Here is a 12,762-nt window from a genome sequence, read left to right on the forward strand (position 1 = left end):
AAAAGGAAATAAAAATCAGGAAGAAGAAAAAAGAAGATAGATATACAGAAGGATTAAGAGAAGGACAGGTAGGAAGCATCAGGTGACATAGCGGTTAAGGCACTGGACTCCCACATGGCAAACGTGATTCAAGTCCCAGACCCAGTGGCTTTATAAACCACACCAGGCACATGTGTGTAAATGCCCAAAATTCCAAGAGAAGAATGCAGGAGAAGGGATTGTGGCATGGCCATTCCCCTAGGAATGATTTCTCATTTTCTCTTTCTCTGTTTCTATCTCTTTCTCTCCAGCAAAGGTATGTACTCTATGGCAAAAATATTCTTTAAAATTTTTTAAATTAATAAGAAAGATAGGTAGAGAGAGAAGAGATTGCTTCTTTTAAAAAACAAAAACAGTGGAATATCTCCTTCCAAGGAAAACTGTTCTGAGTACAACCACAATTAACTTTACCAACACTTTGATGAAGTAGAAGCTGCCATTAAAAAAATAAACTACTTTTTATTTCTCCAGGATAAAAGAAATCCAAGGAGATAGAAGCCCATTTCTTTGATATGAGCTTCAGGGTTCAGTGATACAGATGGGGTGTTCATGCAATTGGTGACAATGCCTTAGAGAAGGAAGTGAAGTGGCTGGGCTATTTTTTTTTTTTTTTTTTAGTCTTTCCTATAATTCTGTTTTCTCCCTTCAACCATGATAATATGATATCCAAATTTTGTCTTAACTGGTGGGTCTGTAAACACAGATGTATCCATCCCACTGACAGGCAAGACAAATGCTGCTTCTTGGAATGGTCCCACCATGGATCCTCTGGTCATCCAACCCAAGTCACCCCTTGCCCAGCTTTATCTTCACTATATTGTGTGGCCACTTCATTGAATCTCATTCCAGACTTTAACTTTTCCATGGCTTCCATAATTTATCTGTGTTTTTCACATAGAATGTGCCTGACCTTTTCTGCATTGCCACCACCTTTGGGACCCTGTGACTTCTTGTCAGCAGTATCATTCCCAGATGCTGCTCCCCCTTTACCCCCTTTTCTAGAACCACTTTTTCCTTTGGGCGGCATCTTCAAGACTTGCCCTGGCTGGGCTATTTATTAAGCTCCTTTTATATATGCTATTTCAGTATGTTACAGCAGTTATTTCTTGACATAGTCTTCAGTAATATTCCTTCTTGATACACAAAGAAGTCAAAATTAAAGAAAAAATAAAGGGGGTTTTTTTTTTTTTTTTTTTTTTTTTTGTGAATGTAGCACAGCAGAAGAAGAACAAGAACTCGAACTCCGGACTATGCAGCCTGGAAATTACATATACCATATCCCATCCTGCCTATGGACCTGACCACCTTATCTCAAAAACCTATCTCTAAGGACCAGCAGATAGCATAATGGTTACATCGCTTGACTCTCAGATGGCTGGTCACTGTTCAAGTCCTGGATCCAGAGGCTTCAAATTCAGGCCAGGTGCATGTGCATGTGTGCCCAAAATCCTGAGAGAAGAATGGAAGAGAAGGCATTGCACCGTGGCCATTACCACTGAGGGGGGGAGGTGATTTCTCACTTTCTGTCTTTCTGGAGTGAGCATATGCCCTATTAAAAAAAAAAAATCTTTCTTAAAAAAAAATCTCTAGCATTCACTTATTTTATGAACTCAAGTTTCATGCAACCTAACCAAGACCTTGAACTCTGGCAACCTCAGGTATTTTAATCTTAACACCACACATTATTTTTTATTTTTTATTTTTTGAGAGGTTTTTGCTATAGGGTACATACGCTTGCTAGAAAGACAGAGAGACAGAAAGTGAGAAATCACCCCCCCCCAGGGGGTATGGGCACATCACAATTTCTTCTCTTCCATTCTCTTCTCAGGATCTTGGGCACGCACGCACACGCACCCGGCGTGAGTTTAAGCCACCGGGTGGTCTGGGACTCTCACTGTGATCAACTACGCGGGAGTCCAACAACATAGCCATCACACCAACTGCTGGTCTCAACACTAGCACATTATTAAACATCAGAAAAATACCATTTGGGGAGGGGTTTTGTGTGTATTCAATATATTTTTAAATCAGCTGTTAAGTTGCTAAGTAACTAAATATCAATTTGCAAAGTTCAACCTCAACACTTCACTTCAGTCACTCTTATCCAGATGACCAGTTCAATTTCGCCACATCCGGGTGTCATGATAGGCTCTATCATGTAACACAGCTGATAGCTTTTGATATCATTGACTATTTTCAATGTTTTGAAATATTTTATTCACTTGACTTCCAGAACAACACGTGGCCCAATTTTCCTTCTGCCTCAGTTAATGTTTTTCTATAGTCTACATATAGTTTCTATATGTAGACTTTTCTCCTCTTCCTAATTTCTAAACATCACAGTGTTGCTCCCATATAGTCGATCATGGTTCGAGTTTCAGACACAGCACCTTAAAACTCATGCCAGGCACATGTACATGTGTGTCCAAGATCCTGAGAGGAGAATGGAGAAGAAGGATTGTGATGTGGTCCTTCACCCTGGGAAGTGATTCCTTACTTTCTGTCTCTCTGTCTCTGTCTCTCCAGGGAGCATACACACTGTATAGCAAAAATCTCTCTTAAAAAATTATTTCTAGAATCCAAATACTTCTCCAATTTGACCGTCATTTTCTTAATTTCAGATACTATCATCTCTCACATGTACAAATGTAACAACCTTCAGGATCTACCCCTGACACACTCAGAGTGAAATCCAACTCCTTGTCAGTCTGCAAATTCCTACAAGCACCATGCCCTGCATGTCTCTATAATCTCATGGCCATCAGCCCAACTCTTCTTTCCCTCATTCCATTCCAGTGACAATTTCTTCCTGACATCTCTCAAACTCAGATACTCATTTCTACTTATTCTGTCTAGACAACCTTCCACCAGATTTCATAATTTATCCCTTCATCAATCTGTGCCTTTCAGAGATCTCTTCTTCTTCCATCACATTGTATGCTATATTTGAATCTATCACTATGACTAATATAATACACACACACACACACACACACACACAAAATCTGTGCCCCACTTAGATGTAAGCTCCATATGGACAAGGACTTTGCTGCCTTTGTTCTCAGTGGTATTTACAGAGTATAGAACAATGCCCAATAGCTAGTAGTAGGTCCCCCCAAAATATTTATCAAGTGAATAGGTGAGCCAATGAGTTAATAAAGAGGAATGTAGTTAGCAAAAGGAAATAAGTGAAAAATAACATTGCAGGAGTACTCCAAATCAAATGACAGTGGACCTTAAAAGCCATGGTAAGTGGTTTGGATATTATTACAAGTTCAATAGGACATCTTCATGGGATCTTAAAGAGAGACATCTGATTAGTACTTTTTGTTTTGTTTTGTTTTTGTTTTTGTTTGTTTTAGAATGATTTATTTGGAGTCAGCAGGTGGCATGGTGGTTAAGGTGCTGGATTCCCTTCTGGATAACCACAGTTCAAGTCCTGGACCTGGCAGGTTACTTGCTTACTTCCCCTCTTTCTCTACCCCCCTCTGATCAAATTAAAAATAATAACAACAACAATAATAAATTAATAAATTAAATTAAATAAATAATTCTTATAAAAAAGAATTAGTATTATTTCTTAGTTTGCTATAGGGCATGCGCATGAGAGAGAAAGTAAGAAAGCAAGCTGCCGGGTCTAGGACTTGAACTGTGAACAGCCACAAAGGAGTCTAGTAACTTGATCACCAAGTCACCTGCTGGGCTCCTGATTAAAGTTTTAAAAAATTATTGCCTCTCTTCAGCAAATGATGCTGAGAGAACTGGATACCCACCTGCAGAAGAATGAAACTGGACCCTTATCTCTCACCACTAACACAAACAAATTCAAAATGGATTGAGGATCTAAACATAAAACCTCAAACTATAGAAATATTAGTGGAAAACACAGGAAAAGCTCTTGGAGTAGACAAAGACTTGTTAAAGAAGACCCCAAAAGCAAAGGCAGTAGTCCCAAAAATAGACAAATGGGATTATATTAGACTGAGAATCTTCTTCATAGCAAAAGAAACCATAAGTAGAGTGAGAAGACAACCCTCAGAATGAGAAAATATATTTACAAACTATACCTCAGATAAGGGACTGGAAACCAGAATACACAGAGAACTCCAGCAGCTTACCCATTTAAAAAAAAAAAAAATCAATCCAATTAAAAATTGGGAAAATGAGCTGAACAGAAAATTCTCTGGAGAAGATAAACAAATAGCCAAAAATTATATGAAAACATTCTTGACATCTCTTATCATAAGGAAAACGCAAATCAAAACCACAATGAAATACCCCTTAACCCCAGTCAGAATGACTGAAATTAAAAAACTAAATAATGGTAAGCGCTATCGAGGCTGTGGTATAAAGGGAACTCTCCTACACTATTGATGGGAACACAAATTAGTACAATCGCTTTGGAGAATAATATGGAGATTCCTCACAAACCTACAAATAGAACTACCATACCACCCAGTAATTCCACTCTTAGGTATTTACTGAAAGGTAGAAAAACCCTCAGTTGGAAAAAACACTTTATTTCAGCATTATTTACAATTGCTAGGACATGGAATTAACCCAAATGCCCAAAAAATAGATGATTGAATTTAAAAAAATGTGGTAGTTGTACTCTATGAAATACTACTCCATCATAAAAAACAATGAAACCCTGACATTTGATACAAAGTGGACGAATATAGAAAACTTAATGCTAAGCAAAGCAACCCAGACTATAAAAGAGAAGCTTTGTATGTCCCCACTCAATATATACCGAATATCTGCACTCTATAGCAAAAAACTGAAAGTTTGGAAGTTATAGTAGCAGAGACGGCAACGGTAGATACTAGAGGAAGTAAGGATAGGGTTAATATGTGGGCAGGTAAGAGAAGGAGGGAGGGAAACAGGGGAAGAAAAAAGTAAGTTTAATTAACAAAAAAATGAAAGGCTCTTTGCTGATGGTAATGTATACAGTAATGTCTTTGTATTGACCGATATGCATGGTATTTGTGCTGGGAATAAAGCCATGTTATACACTGTAAACATATATGTGATTAAATGTAAATTAAAAGTAAAAATAAATAAAAGATGATTGCCTGCTTTGTGGAGAATAAAATATATAATTTCAGGCAATTGTTTTGAAATCCTTTGTGCAAATCAGATTTGGTTAAGTTGGGTAAAACTATATTGTTAAGGTGTTATAGTGATCCTCAGTTTGATAAAATGAGGAATCCATGGGCAATGGAAATGCTATTTTATTAGAAATTATTTTTCTATTGAAGAAAAATTATTGAACTAAGTAGATTTAAAAAAAAATCTTAATACAGAAAAAAATGTTACCCCTTATTTTCATCCCCTATAAAATTACAGACCTTGATCTTTTTCATTATTAGCCTGAACAAGAAGAAAAACCACCTCACTACTATACTTTTTAAGCAGGTGGAAAGTAATCTATAGGCCCAGCCACAGTGGTGTAGGAGGAAAGGCACTGCTGTGTGTGGTTAGGGTTGCATGCCCAGACTCAGTTCCAGCTCAATCTAAACAGGTCAGGTGCATGCCTCTAATCCTAGCTCAAACTGGGAGGATGGGGCAGGAGGATCATGGCATGGTGAGATCCTATCAAAAATACTTCTCTCTCTCATAACATAATAATAATATAGATACAGGAACAAGCCATAGTATGAAAAGGCCATGAGAGGGAATTATAAGCTTAAATAATCTTCATAAGCTGGACCCATTTAAGTTTATTTTCTCTCATCAGAACACTATATCTCCCCTTCCTTATGAAAGAAAGCACATAACTGAATTAATAACTCCAAAACAGATATTAAAATATATTCAAGAACTATAAAATATCACACATTCTTGCTTAATATCATTGCAATGAAGGGACCGTATTTTGTGAAATTCCATCATCTTACGATGTTTTAAGCAACTGTGGCAGTGTGTCATGCCTTTTTATGAAGCTGGGTTTTTTTTAGTCTACAACATCTAGAAAATAAGCAGGGCCATGACTCTAGAGACAATTGTCAGGGTTGGGAAACTAAGGTGAAAACATGCCTGAGTGGGGACCTGCAGATGGCGTAATAGTACCTCACTGCACTCCCACGTAGTTGACCGCAGTTCGAGTCCCGGACCCAGTGAACTTAAACTCACACGGGCATTATCTGTTGAAGATATTTTATATTTTTATCAACTGTACTAGGGAGAAATGTTCACCTGTTAAAATATCCATTTTGTAAGCCAAATAATAATGTGATTGAATGTATAAAAGAAAATGAAATGAAAAATTCTTTTTTTTAATTTTTAATTAAAAAAGTAAGCTCACATGGAGCGTATGTGCATGCATGCCAAAAATCCCAAGAGCAGAATGAAGGAGAAGGGATTGCAGTATGGCTATCTGCCCTGGGGGGTGATTTCTCCCTTTCTGTCTCTCTGCTTGTCCAGCAAGCGAGCACACAAGCCCTATAGCAAAAAATCTCTCTTAAAAACAAAACAAACCAAAACCATGCTTGAGTATCACGGGATACCCAGCAGTTAACAATCATTTTTAAAAATCCTCAAACTCAAGGCCCTCGCCCATGCTTGCATGGTTCACATTTCCTTTAAAAATGTTTACGTGTAGAAGATGGATTCAATTAAGATAATGAATGAAACCAACTCTAACCCCATGATGGGGGCACACAGAAATCCAAAACAGATGAGTTCACTTGCATTCAGTTGTCTTTCAGGAGGAAGGGTGGGTTTGAGGCAGACCCTAATGAATGGACCCAAACCAAAGACGATGCATCCCTCTGTGAGAAAAAAATCGAGCCAATGTGGGTGGCTTGTTGGTTATAAAAAAAAAATGATTCATTTGAATGATGACAATGTTTCTGCTCAGAGACAAAGTGGAGCAGAAAATGAAGAATGTAATTTGAAATGAAGAGGAAAACGAAAAATGAAAACCCAATTCTTACTAAAATATTTTGTCTTCTGAATTGAACAACCGTCTTGCTGTAGAAAGGTGTTGCTCTGGATGGTGGCATGGTGGTAAAACGAGATGCTCTGCAAGGCTCACCAGTACTGGAAGGTTCTGAGTCTGCACTTGGAAACCTCCAGAAGCGTTCCAGGCACGCTCTTGCCCCTGATCCAGGCCTGCCTAAGGCTAGGATAGATCATGGCATCAAGATCCTGTTGGGGGTGCTCTTTTTCTCTTTTTGTCTTTCTCACCCATGGAAGAAATAAATAAATAAACTTTCAAAATAAAAACTTACTGTTTCAAATGTTCACAACAAAATATAATGTTAAGTGTTGAAGGTGGTAAATATGTTTATATTTTCAATTTGTTTATTATATTACTATATACTTTTTTGTATGCTTTTAAAGGCCATTCTGCACCTACAAAGATGTGTAATGATTATGTATAAATCATAAATGACAATAAAAACTTTTTAAGAAGTTATTTAAGTAACTATAAGTGCTTCAGAGATAGAAACTCTCTTACCACCTTTATCACCATTTTTCTTTTTCTTTCTTTTTTTAATGAGCAAAAAAGAGAGAGGTAGATATCTTTGACAGGCACTCACATACCACGATCCTTCCTGCCCAACTTCCCAGCAGCAAAACCCACAGGCATGCACCACCACACCTGGCCTGTTTAGGTTGGGCCAGGAATTGAACCTGTGCCCCCCCCGCAAAGAGTCCCAGCCATCGTGTGACAGCAACCTCCCATTTGCACCACTATGGCTGGGCCTCTTTCCACTTAAAAAAAAAAAAAAAAACAAAAAACAAAAAAAAAAAAACCTCTCTAATAGCAGGAATTCAATGAAGATTAGATAATAATTGATAAGGAAAGCAGAGAAGGAGGTGGAAATAAAAAGAAAGGTAATAAAAAACAGTTTGTTTTTAGCAAAGGACTTATTCCTGATCCTTTGGCAAGAAGTGAATAGAAAAAAATAAATAAAAAACAAGAGGCGGTCCCTAGAATTAGAAAGTTATCTTCATTTAAATATTTGATATGAATTCCAAAGTAAAAGCTATTTTCTTTATAATAAAGACAGCTGTCTAAATTGAAGCAGATATTTTAAAGTACACATTTCAGTACAGTTTTGCAAATCGGCACAGGGTCACAATTTCTAGCAGATCTAACGAATTGGGATTGTGATCAGAACTTGCAGGTGTAGGTAAAGGCAGGAGGCAGGAGTCCCCTTCCGCTGGCCTGTGGACTCCCCATGGTCCCTACTGATGGCCTGGCTCCTTCTGTCCTATCCTTCTCTGTCCACCAAAGCTCTGCCAGGTGAGCAGAAGGAGCTATGGCTATAACCTCTGGAAGCCTTTCACCCTCAAGATATGCTTTACACACTGCTTAGAAAATGACCAGAAGGACTTTTGACCCATAAGAGAAGGAAAATTCTCTTTCACCAGAGCTGCAAATGAATACAGCCGAAATCACTGTAGCTGCCCATATTGTTTAAAGAGGATTTGGCACCGTAATCTTCCAGAAGGTGGAATTAGTTCAGGTTCTGCTTTTCAACACAGATAAGTGCTCCCCTCCACAGTATGTCTGGATGCTTTGATGGTAATAATCACTCTGAGTGATTTGGTTAAGCTAGAATAACCATTCTTTCTAATGAAGCATTACCCATGTCAGGAGAGACAGGACTGATCAAAAGATTCTAAAAGTAGGAATCTGGTGCAGCAGGGGGGTCTGACAGATCCTACAAGTCCAGGCGGGATGGTTCGAGATATATGGCCAGTTAATACAAGAGAAAGAAAGGAAGAACTGGAGATCCATGCCAGACACCTGCAATGAGCACTATGAAGACAGCAGGGTGCAGTGATCTGAGCTGACATCCTCAAGCAGAGACTTCCAACTGTTAGGATTCAATTAAACAAATGAATTGATCTCCACCACAGCTTAAACCCTCCAATTTTGAAAGAAGGGTAAAAAAAAAAAAAAGGTACAATTAATAAAATTTTTAAAAACATACAAGTGACAATAAAAAACAATATATGTCAACATTTTGGAAAACAGAAACCCTAAGGACACATTACCATGAACTGAATGGAGCACAGAACACAGAATCTACCTGCCCAAAGTCAGTTCCCACCTCAGCCTGCTAGCCAGTCAGGCTGGGATGAAGGGTGGGGTTAATTAAACAGGACTCATGTTAATCTTTCTAGGAAATAGACTTCCAAAGCCACTTCCCACCCTTGTAGCTGACAGACTATTCCCTCCAACACAGACATGGAGCAGGAGGTATATTCTATAATGAGGTTGGACCAGAAAAGCTAGAATGGTCAGGAAGACTTCTCTGAGGAGATTACACTTGTGGTAAGACATGACTGGGGAGATTGAGCTAGCCACACAAAGAGCTTAGGAAAGAGCGTTCTAGGCAGAGGGATCAGCACCTGCAAAGGCCCTGAGGCAGAAGTGTATCTACCTTGGTACTTCAGTGTGGCTAAACCATGCAGAGTGGAGCGTGCTGACAGATAGGCAGAAACCAGATTATTCAGGGTCTTATGAACTCTCAGTTGTTTGGTTATGGGCCATTTTAATCAAAGAAGTAAAATCTGATTTGTGTGTTGATGGTCAGTCTTGCTGGAGGAACAAGAGTAGAGACGGTAAGGTGAGGTACCAATCAGACATTTTTTTGAAGGTATCCTCCATAATGTGATGAATCTATACAAGAAGCTTTTAAGGACTAGATCCCGGAGAAGTGTGGAATGGTTATTTTTCCCATGGGATTGTTCAAACAAAAAGCACAATAACAACCTGTGGGCATCCAACTAAGCTGTGACTGCTTAGACCCATGTGGAGTCAGTCCCGCCCTCAGAAAACGCTGGTTGATAATAGGGTGTCAGTGCCATCAGCTTCAGAGAACTGATTGGACAGTGTGACTGGGCATTGCCCTATTTAGAGATCAGGGACCCTGGTAGAACCTGCCACGCTTGAAGCAGGACCACAGACTCCAATAAGTGTAGGAGCCCCAGCTGGAAGGACTGATTAATCTCTAATAACTCTGCAGTAGGAGGGTTCAGACCTCTTACTAATTCCTCCGCCCTGAAGGGAGTTGAGAAAGCTGTCAGGAACTCACATGAGAAACTGGCTCACAGGCAAGATGCTTAATCATTAGAAAGATATCTTAGTTGTGACAGATTTATCCTGTAACAGTCTTATTCTATGACTGTGTTTACTTCAAATACCTAAAGCTTGAATTTTATAGTTTAGGAAGACCATGGACAAAATCCTGATGCTTTTGCTTCAAGATATACTGGAGTTTCAGAAGTGAGTTACCAGAGAAAGGGAAGTGGGCATGGATCTGCAGAGAATGAGCCAGCAACACTAACCCAGCTGCAGAACTGAATCTTGCCAGCAGCCTGAAGAACAATGTCTAAGGGCAGGTGGAAATGCTGCTGCAATCCAGGCTATGTTAACTGCAGAGATCTGAGCTGAGGCAGACCCCATGTGGTAGAATCATGATCCTGGAGAGTTTTGACTAAAGAGGGGAGGAACACCTTACAAGTGGAGCAGGGTATCAGGAGCTATCAGGACAGGTAGGGTTAAAAAGCAGTCTAGCCTTATACAGTGCAGTTGGGGCTTGATTCCCAAAGAGGCAGTAGAGATCATGTTTGGACCAAATACTAGAATATTCCAAAAACCAGCTATTGCTGGAGAAGAAGACAAGTAGATCAGGACTGACAATGGAGCCATGGAAAGCCAGCTAACAGCTGAAATTCTGCAGTTCTCAAAGCTGAGCAAAATGAGAGGAGGGGGACCAGCAGATGGCATGATGCTTATGTCACTGGATACCCATATAGTCCGACAGTGGTTTGAGTCTCAAACCCAGCTACTTAAAACTCACACTGGGCATGTATGCATGCATGCCAAAAAATCCCAAGAGGAGAATGGAGAAGGGATTGTGACACATCCATCCCCCCTGAGGGGGGTGATTTTTCACTTTCTCTGTTTCTCTGGTGAGTGCACATGCCCTATAGCAAAAATCTCTCTCTAAAAAAGAAAAAAAAAAAGATAAGACCCACCAGAGCCACATTTCAGGCAGGTAGATTAACACTGGCTTCCATTGAAAGTTCTCTTCTTTGTTCATTATGGCATATTCCTCTTTAGTTTTTCTGTGCTCTTTGGCCTGCTCATCATCACCTATTTGATACATAACAGGTTGATAAGTTGCAGGATTTTAGGTTCTGAGATATAAAGTACTAACTAAAAAACTGAATTATGATGACTGAGATGAGACATTAGATTCCATTCATTTCTATTAGGTTCTACTTAACTTCTAGGCAGAACAGTGCCTAGTAAATATGTTATGTTGTAAATAATACAACATAGTTGCAGCTAAATATCAATGGATGTTTAAGGTCAAAGTTTTCACTTCAAAACTTTTATTATCTTAGGGATTTGCAAGGTTTTTCTGTGAAATGCCATATGGGAAATATTTAGGTTTTCTGGGCCATGTGGTCTGTTGCAACTACACAACTGCAGACAATATGTAAGCAAATGAGCATGACTATATTGCATTAGAACATCATTTACAAAATCAAGTGATGGTTCAGAATTGGTCCACAAACTATTTTGTCAATAATTTCCTACGTCCTAAGTTGCTACACTCAATAAAGAGACTGATGCTTTAATTTCTCTGCATTCTTTTGAACTGTTCTCTTGGTGGTCTAGATATGCTTCTGGTAGAAACCACTTCTACCTGGCCACCACTCGGCAGCCTAAGGAAGCTATAAAACTTGCACTACAGTTATTATCTTCCACAAACAATCATTTGCTGTGAATCAAAGGATAGCTATCAGAATTATCAACAGAATTCTAAACAAAACAGTGTGTGCTAGTACTCTCTAGCTCTCTAATAACTCACCTGTGATATAAAACAGTGCTAGAGGATGACTTCCGGCGCTTCTATCGTGAGAATTGGCTGTTGACGGCATGCAGTAAGCTCCTGTACAGAGGTGGTGTAGATAGAGGCTGCAGTGAAGAGTTTAGCGCAATGTCTCACACCATTTCACTGGTCCAGCCAACCAAGAGGCCAGAAGGCAGAACTTGCACTGACTGTGAATCTGTATACGGATGCATGGAAGGTGTTTGTGAAATGTATGAAGAACACCTGAAGAGAAGGAATCCCGACAGCCCCTCCGTCACATATGATATCGGTCAGTTGTTTGATTTTATCAACGATCTGGCAGACCTCAGCTGGCCTTGTTTACTGAGCTGATACCCTGACCTGATACCAACCTTATAACAAGACTGGATTAAAGAGAAGATCTACGTGCTTCTTCGTGGGCAGGCCCTACAAGCTGGGAAATAACTGAGCTGGAAGCATTAGGGGGATGGGAGGTGGGGGGGGGGTGGTAGACCAGAAACACAGGTGTGTACAACTGAGCTGTAGTGAAAGTTTTTGTATCATAGTATCCTGTTTCCCTTTTGTTACTCTCTAGTCAAGATCAAATGTATTCATTGAAATGTGAGGATCTTGCCCAATCTCAACCCATTGCCCCTTTGTTTCTTCTTTTTTTTACTCAGACATTTTTATGATGATTCAGATGGAAGTTGCTTATCAGTTAATATTAGTTCCAATCTGTCAAACCATTCATACCTGTTTTCTTACACTTACTGTACTAACCCTTCAAGATGGGGTGGGAGGTGGTGACACGGTTTTGTTATGTCCTCAAGATAAAGTCAGAAAAATGAATAAAAATTAGTTATTACAAAAAAGAAGAAAAGGAAACAGTACTAGA

At 39.3% G+C, this 12,762-nt stretch overlaps 2 pseudogenes; one reads left to right on the top strand and one right to left on the bottom strand.

Moving 5' to 3' along the window:
- Positions 1 to 653: 653 nt before the first annotated feature.
- LOC114006721 (peptidyl-prolyl cis-trans isomerase NIMA-interacting 4 pseudogene) lies at positions 654 to 1,066 on the bottom strand (annotated as a pseudogene).
- A 10,948-nt stretch (positions 1,067 to 12,014) lies between these two features.
- On the top strand, positions 12,015 to 12,332 carry LOC102470194 (enhancer of rudimentary homolog pseudogene; annotated as a pseudogene).
- Positions 12,333 to 12,762: the final 430 nt, after the last annotated feature.

Source organism: Tupaia chinensis, unplaced genomic scaffold (assembly GCF_000334495.1).
Source record: "Tupaia chinensis unplaced genomic scaffold, TupChi_1.0 Scaffold000013_1, whole genome shotgun sequence".
Lineage (NCBI taxonomy): Eukaryota > Metazoa > Chordata > Mammalia > Scandentia > Tupaiidae > Tupaia > Tupaia belangeri.